The sequence below is a fragment of the Aphis gossypii genome, chromosome X (assembly GCF_020184175.1).
Source record: "Aphis gossypii isolate Hap1 chromosome X, ASM2018417v2, whole genome shotgun sequence".
Lineage (NCBI taxonomy): Eukaryota > Metazoa > Arthropoda > Insecta > Hemiptera > Aphididae > Aphis > Aphis gossypii.
Genome location: NC_065533.1, coordinates 55,068,318 through 55,076,086, shown reverse-complemented (window position 1 = coordinate 55,076,086; position 7,769 = coordinate 55,068,318). Strand labels below are relative to the sequence as shown.

General features: G+C 32.5%; 1 long non-coding RNA gene across 1 annotated transcript; it reads right to left on the bottom strand.

The window, feature by feature from the left end:
• Window positions 1-838: 838 nt before the first annotated feature.
• Window positions 839-3,758, bottom strand: LOC126551725 (uncharacterized). Its single transcript, XR_007605634.1, has 4 exons — window positions 3,522-3,758; window positions 3,075-3,158; window positions 2,961-3,009; window positions 839-1,876 (listed from the first exon to the last, which is right to left on the bottom strand). It is a non-coding gene; the product is annotated as an uncharacterized LOC126551725 (long non-coding RNA).
• Between the last annotated feature and the right edge of the window lie 4,011 nt (window positions 3,759-7,769).

The following is a 7,769-nucleotide window of genomic DNA, read 5'->3' as shown; positions in this document are numbered from 1 at the left end:
TTGTCGAGTGGTGTTCAAGAATAGACATCAACAGATAAGAGAAACGTATACGACTAACCATACAACTATCGTCGTATACTATACTAATTTTCGTCTGCATTTCGAACGAGTTCAAGAATCTCTCCACTACGCAAAGAAAAAAATCAAATAAATAAATAATTTACGTGCAAGAAAAAGAACTCGCACGCCCTATAATATGCGTTCTTTCAAAATATTATTCGGCTACATTGTTTTCTTAATGGTTCGTCAATTTGTTTACAATTCGACTTGAGATTTAAAACAAAAAAGAAAGGAAGGCTGACGAATTATTCTCATCAAATCACCTGTAAACACGTTACGCGTTATTTTTAAGGCGTGTGAACAGTTCTTTCGTTCCATTCGGACACGGCTTGTTTTCGTACGAGTAGCTGATACCTAAATATTATCATTATATAGTTTTTGAAGACATCTGACAACTAATAATGTACATAATATGTTATTTTAGACAAAAGCGTTAAGAAAAAAATACTATTCATAATATACAACATAAAATACGCTAAATATGCTTAAAAAAAAAAAAAAAATTAAAAATTTCGAAAAGGTATTTTTAGTTTTTGGCGATTTAAAATATGAAAACATGTTGAATTTCATAAGTTACACTGTATAGCAAATAATTATTTATTTCCGATAATAGGTTCTATATACGTTAAAAGTAGATATATTCAATAAATGATTAAATTTCAAAAAAAATTTCAAAACTAGAAATAATGTTATGTTCTGACCGCGATGCAAATCGGTTTTTCATAATCCAAAAGTTTTAACATTTTCGATTTTTGATCGAAAACCGAATACCGTCCGTTTAAACGACACGTGCGATACGGACTCGGACGAAAGAATACATGACCGCCTTTCAGCCGTCTCGACTCGTATCGAGCCGTATCGTTCAATAATATCGCACGAATAAAATAAATTTAAAAACGACGACGACGACGACGACAACGACGACAACGGCGCTTGAATCGGATCGATTTTCCGTCTATTTATTCACGTCATCCAATATGGGGTCCTGGTACGTCGGAGGCACTAATTCGGCATACTGGTATCGTGCCGGCCACGACGGCGGCGACAGAGTCGAGCGAGCGAGTCGTTTATTGATAGGGCCCTGGTACTCACGCCGAGACTGGGCTTGTTTGCGGCCACCGCGTTGTCCCCAAAGTTCCTTACTCGCGAGTCCGTTCCCACTGTGACGGACCTTATACTCTTCCAAAAAAAGTAATGAAAGTAATGCACGGCGTCGTCGATTCCAACCGCAAAAAAAAACACCTACTTCGGTCTCGGTCTACGGTTCCGAATGACATACTTCCTCGGTCCGGCGCCGTTCCCCCGTCTTCGCGTCCGTCGCGTTGGTAGCGCGACAACCGCGCATGGGATCCTGGTAACAGGCGCCGGCAAACACGTCGTGCCGAACGTAACCGGACGGCGATCGTCAATCTGAGTGGCCGCTCGATCGTCGTCGGATTCCAACCGCAAAAAACAATGACCTTACTACTTCGAGTTAAGGTCTACGGTGGTTCCGAATGACACACTTCCTCTGTCCGGCGCCGTTCCCCCGTCTTCGCGTCCGTCGCGTTGGTAGCGCGACAACCGCGCATGGGACCCTGGTAACAGGCGCCGGCAAACACGTCGCACCGTCGTGTCGGACGTAACCGGACGGCGATCGTCGATCTGGGTGGGCGCTCGAGCGTCGTCGGTGGCGCCATCTGTACGACGTTACGTAGATCGGTGTCACCGTTGCCGTCGCCGCACGTCCAGATGTCGTTCGGCTATTCGCCGACAAGACGTATCGGCCTGACAGGGACAGTGGACCGCCCGTAAACGATAATATTCGGCGGCAAGCCTAATGGTTATAATACGATCGTGTTATTAACTAACGAAAGTAAAAACGTGGAAATCGCGGTCTGTTGTAGAATGTAGATGGACATTAAACAAGTCACTGTATAATCTATACTTGAGTTATATTTGTACTCAAAATTATTAATTATTGTATTCAGAATTTATTTTTAGGGCCACGCGCCCTATATGTTTCTTAATAATTATAGTTATTCATTAGTAAAAAAAAAATTTCCTATGGAAGTCGATCTTGAAATTTAAATATTATAATACCTCTAGTAATCTAGTCATAACAATTTGTCAAATTTAATGTAATATAATTGAAGATTCATTTTATTATGAGCACGATTCGACATGTTGAACTAATTAAAATTAAAAACGATTCAATTTATACTTAAAATACGTATTACGACAATCTACTTCTTACTAGTTGCAGGTAGCAGTAGAAAATTAATTAAAATAATAATTATAGCGATTAGCAGCCGACACGACGAGCGTAAACTTAGTTAATTTTTAAAATAAAAATAAACTACCCAATATCGGCCATTCCCACAACACCTGCACAGTATTTTCTGGCGGACTTATGCGCAACTATACCTGTATAGTGTACATTGTGCCTAATCCTGATTCCGGAAAAACGCATTCGATGACAAAAATAGGTGGTCAAGAGAATAACGCTCTGCTGTATTATAATTATTCTAATTTATGATACTATAGATATCTCGTTGGTTGTAATTCGATGAAAAAATACATTATTTTATTTGATCGTTCATAAAATCGCAAGCGTACAAATCGGATTTTTTTTTTAAATTTTACGTTTCAATAAGTCCGTATACAAGAGTCAAACATATAATCATCGACCTTTGATAAATAATTTAGTAGTGGGTGCTATACTGCTATATAATATAAATATAACTGTTGACCTATATAATATAATATTAATACAATGTATGTTTTTCGTATAAAAATAATAAAACCTTATAGTTTTTGAGCATAAAGTACATTTTAGCGAATAAACTAACCACTTTACAGGCCTCACAAATTATTGATTTCTTATCATTAATACTTAAAAAATATTATAGCATACATACCATATAATAACTCCCACATTTACTTTGAAACAAGCCAAAATTGAAGTATCTATAAAAAAATTAATGGTTTAATAGTTTATTATAAATGTTATTAAAAAAAAAAAATCAATGTACTTAATATTACTTCGGGTCTCCTAAGCAAACGGGCTCGGGTGCACCCGTGCTCTCTGATCATTCTTAGTTACGCCACTGATTTTTCTATAATACATGATAACATTTACAAAATGATTAGATTATTTCATTATTTTTAAGCTTTTACCAATTTTTATAACTGTACTATATGGTATGTACTGCTTAAGTCAGTTTTGACTAAAAAACTATTAGCAATTATACCTATGTACGATTTAAATACACACTATACATTATAATAATAATATATTAAATATAAATACAATAAATGCAATGTTTTTGGCAAAATTAATTCAATCAAATCGTATTATTATAATAGCAAATAAATAACTATAACAGCATTATAAAATATAATGTATTTCATACTATCTAATATTTTGTTATTAGCTACAATATAATACCGTACATAAGTACATTAAAGTGGTTACGAACCGTTATCCAATATAGGACCCTGGTAACATCAGAGGCACTATTGTAGCGGCATACTGGTAGGGTTAGGTTAGGTACTACGTAAAAAAAATAAAATAATGTACGTTCAAGAAAAAGAACTCGTACGCGCAGTAACTCGTAATAAATTATTTACATTATGTTGTAACTTGTAATAATTATTGTTTTCAAAAATAATAATAATAATTTCATCGAAAATATTGCAATTCTTTTTAATCTATTTGAAAACTCTTTTTCAATGAAAAATTCAACAATCTCATCAGTAATTTTTTGTTTATTACTATAGATACTTGACTTTAATAGACATAATTATGTAACTATAAATTTATGAACTTAAGTTTGTACCTCACAATTAACATAAAATAAAATATTATACGTTCAAATGACTAGAGCAGCGGTTCTATATATACTTTATGATTATTCCAAAAACCCCACACATGTAAGTGACATCACTGACATATATATAAAATATGTGACTATCCTTTGTTTAGGGTGATAAAATCGTCATGACGAAATTATCGTTCAAACGCGAATTGTATAACTATATAGTATAATTAAGCACAGTGGCGTAGCCAGGGGGGATTTTAGGTGTTCAAACCCCCCCCCCTTGGCTTAAAAAAAAATTATTTTATAATGTATATAAATGTATAGTTTTGTTAACTATTATACTTATGTATGAAATGTATTATTCAATTAGCGTACACTCAGTAAATTTTACCGCTCCTGGGCAATACATTTTAGATGCTAGCAAAAAAAAAAAAGGCCATTAACCCCCCCCCCCCCCCCCCTTCGGGTGATTCTTGGCTACGCCACTGATTAGGTATGTATCACCTAGGACCTAGATAGTTGATAACTGCATCAGCACAGATGTTGAACTGTTATAATGTTATATAATAATATTTAATACTGTTTCTAACAAATTAATTACTATATACATAAATATTTTGTAATATACAAATGGTATTTTTGTACAAAAAGAAAATGCAAATTGTAAATGATTAATAAACAGGAGAGGTGGGTAAAATGGAGAATCTGTAAGTTATAACAAAAACTAGTTCTTGTCCTTTTAAATACTGAACTAAAACATAGTTTATTGTTTTAGACATTATTTTCTTAAATGTTACCTAAATTGCACGTGCCTTTAATTTTAATTAATTAATAACAATTTTTTTGGTTTAATTGTGTGTGATTTTTTTCATTTTTAATGCTTTGCTGGATAAATAGGGTAGTGTTATTGAATTATAAAAAATTACCTAAGTTCGAAGGTGTGCTATCATTCTACATTACATATTTTTCAATTTTCCATTTGTCTATACAATAGATGATACTATATTATACTGTCGTCTGTTATTTATTAGGTCAAAATGTCATAAATGTAGGAATTCCATATTCCTATTTAGATAAATTAAAATAAAGTACTTTATTTTATAAATCACTCATCTCTTATGTACTACATTTTAAACTAAACTAATTAATTACATAAAATATGTTAATAATTATTTCATTTTAATTTATTATTCAATGAAAAAGTTGTAAAAATATTAAAAGTGACAATTTTGTAACAAAATGGGAGGGGGTTTATTTGAAAAATATAAAGCTTAGGTATAACTTTTGCTATTACAGGACACGCCACTCGTCTTAAATAGAACAAGCAAATTTTAAGGATTTGAAAATATTTTTTTCAAATTCCTATACATAAAAATTCTAAAATTTAGAATTTGAATAAATGTATATTTAAAAAAAAATTAAAGTAAGCAGGCTCGGCGAATCATATTGTGTAGTTGTAAAATATCCTGTTTTCCGTGGAAAAATGTATATCAAAAGATTACAGAGTAATCATATAATGGCCGTATTTCGTTTTACCCATCTTTTTCCAACCTATACCTACCTTGTGTAGTTGGAAAAATACTATACCTACTATATTTACTTTGCTTACAATATCAAATATCTTATACAGTTATACATTTTTTAATGTAAAATATAAAGTGACATAGATTACGTATTTTATTAATTAATTAATTTTTTACTCGGATACGCCCAAATTTTTATCAGTTTCTTTTTACAGAAGTACACAATCATAAATATTGAATTGTTTGTACTGGTGGGGATATCGATTTCTGTACACTTATAACGGATAGGTGCATATTGTGTATGTTTATTTAAATGTTAACACGTTGACGGATAATCGATAAATTTTACTGCATAAGCAGTAATAGTCTATTTGTATCTATATTGGCAATTTAAAATATTACTGCTACAGCAGATTTTCAATACCTTCCAAAAAGTGGCATTACTGTTATGGCAATAATATTTCCAATGGTTTCTTATGTAAAAAAAAGTTGTGTTGCCCATATTAAGCATATTATTTTCGCATTTTGGCACTAAAGATTATTATAGATAATTATTTCCGTTTTAATTATAAGTTCACATAATCACATGGTAATTACTAATTCCATGTGCCAATTTAAAGCATACCTATTGAACAAAATGGTACTTCCAAGTGTCCGTTAACGTGTTTAAGTGACAAGATTCTTGTACTTTTCATTAATATACTACATACAGGCTTCATAGGTAACTGCTTGTAATTTTAATTTTGTTTTCAACTTTATGTCTTTAAACGTTACTTTTTAAACAATTTATCATCGCTGTATACAAAAATATATGTATATAAATATAATAAAAAAATATTATAATATAATATATATATTTGTATATATAGCTATACACAAAAAGCTTTGTGAAATGTTAAAATCAGATTTTTTAAAAAAAACGTTAGGTAAGTTATTTAAAATAAAAAAAATGTCACACGAGTAAGTACTAGGACATGCCAAGAAAATTTGTTTTGTCTAACGAAAAAAAATTCCTTTGGCCCATGAAAGATTTATAATATGCTGCGTGCCCCACAAAACTTCCCGTCGGCGCTATATGTACGTATTCAATTTAGTACCTTTTTTAATACATAATAATATGTATGTTTATTGTTTATTTTATGTATCGTATAATAACAGTATTATGGCGTGTAAATTAAGATAGTCAGCTTAACATATTTTGTTTTTTCTCTCCGACAACTATAATAATAATAATAATATGCAACATGGCAAATTTGTGTTAAATAAAACCAACTTTGTGTCACAACTTTATGAGCTTTAATATTGGAGTGAATTTGATCTGTTGTTAAGCTTATAGCTGATAAATGTTTTCTCACGTTGGTTTATTTACGATATTTAAATTCTCACGTTTCCCTTTATTGTTGAAATCATAGCTGATATAGTATAATATAATATTATGTCTATTATTGAGTAAATAAGTTCATATCGAAACCAAAAACTATTATATTGTAGTCGTTGTACTGAAAAGTCAGCCGCAAAACGGTTTGGAGAACTCGACTGTAGCAGCAACGTCGGCAACGTTTATGGAACGCGTAATAAACGAAATGAAAATCGTTTATAACGCGAAAAATCGGAATACTTGTAACAGGAACGTATGCGGTGAGTGTGATGTTCACTGAACGAGCAACTGCCGCCGCTCGCCGTCGCCGCCGCCGACACTGCGCGCCGCCGGTTACTTAAGTGGCGACTCGTTCATGCGATCCTGGTACCGTCGGTCCCCGTTTCGTCGTCGACGAGATATTGAGCACATTTTTAGTGAACCGTTTTCGTGCGAACGCTCCGAATCCCGACGGTCGATATCTGTAATGGTTTTTTTTCTCATGTACATCCATTTTTTTTTTTTTACTTACAAATTTCGATCACACGACCGATGCAGGTCCGTTTGAAGATTTGGTCATTGGTTTTGATTTTTCTGTGTTTTGATTTTCCAAATTCAGTCTATACACTTGTAGCGATCGTTCTTGTGCTACGTTGGTCGTCATTGCACGGGCGAATTGCCACCGGAAACTACTGAGTTCGAAAGACATAATATCTGTATAGAATCATAGTGCAGTACACTAGTGCGAGTACTAAATAAATATGCTAATATTTTAAGACACTAGTAAAAAATAGAAAATAAATAACAGAAAATTATTATAAATCCTCGTATTTATTTTGCGTTTGAAAATTGTGTATTATTTTTATTTTCTAGTATTTAACCTCAGCAATGAATCACTTAAATAGTAGGTATTTCATAGTGGCTTGGACGTTTTCTTACTACCGTGGTAAAACAGAATTCTAGTTATTCTGTTGTTCAACCATATTTTTATCGTGAATTTTGAAATTAAAAATTGTATAAAATCTA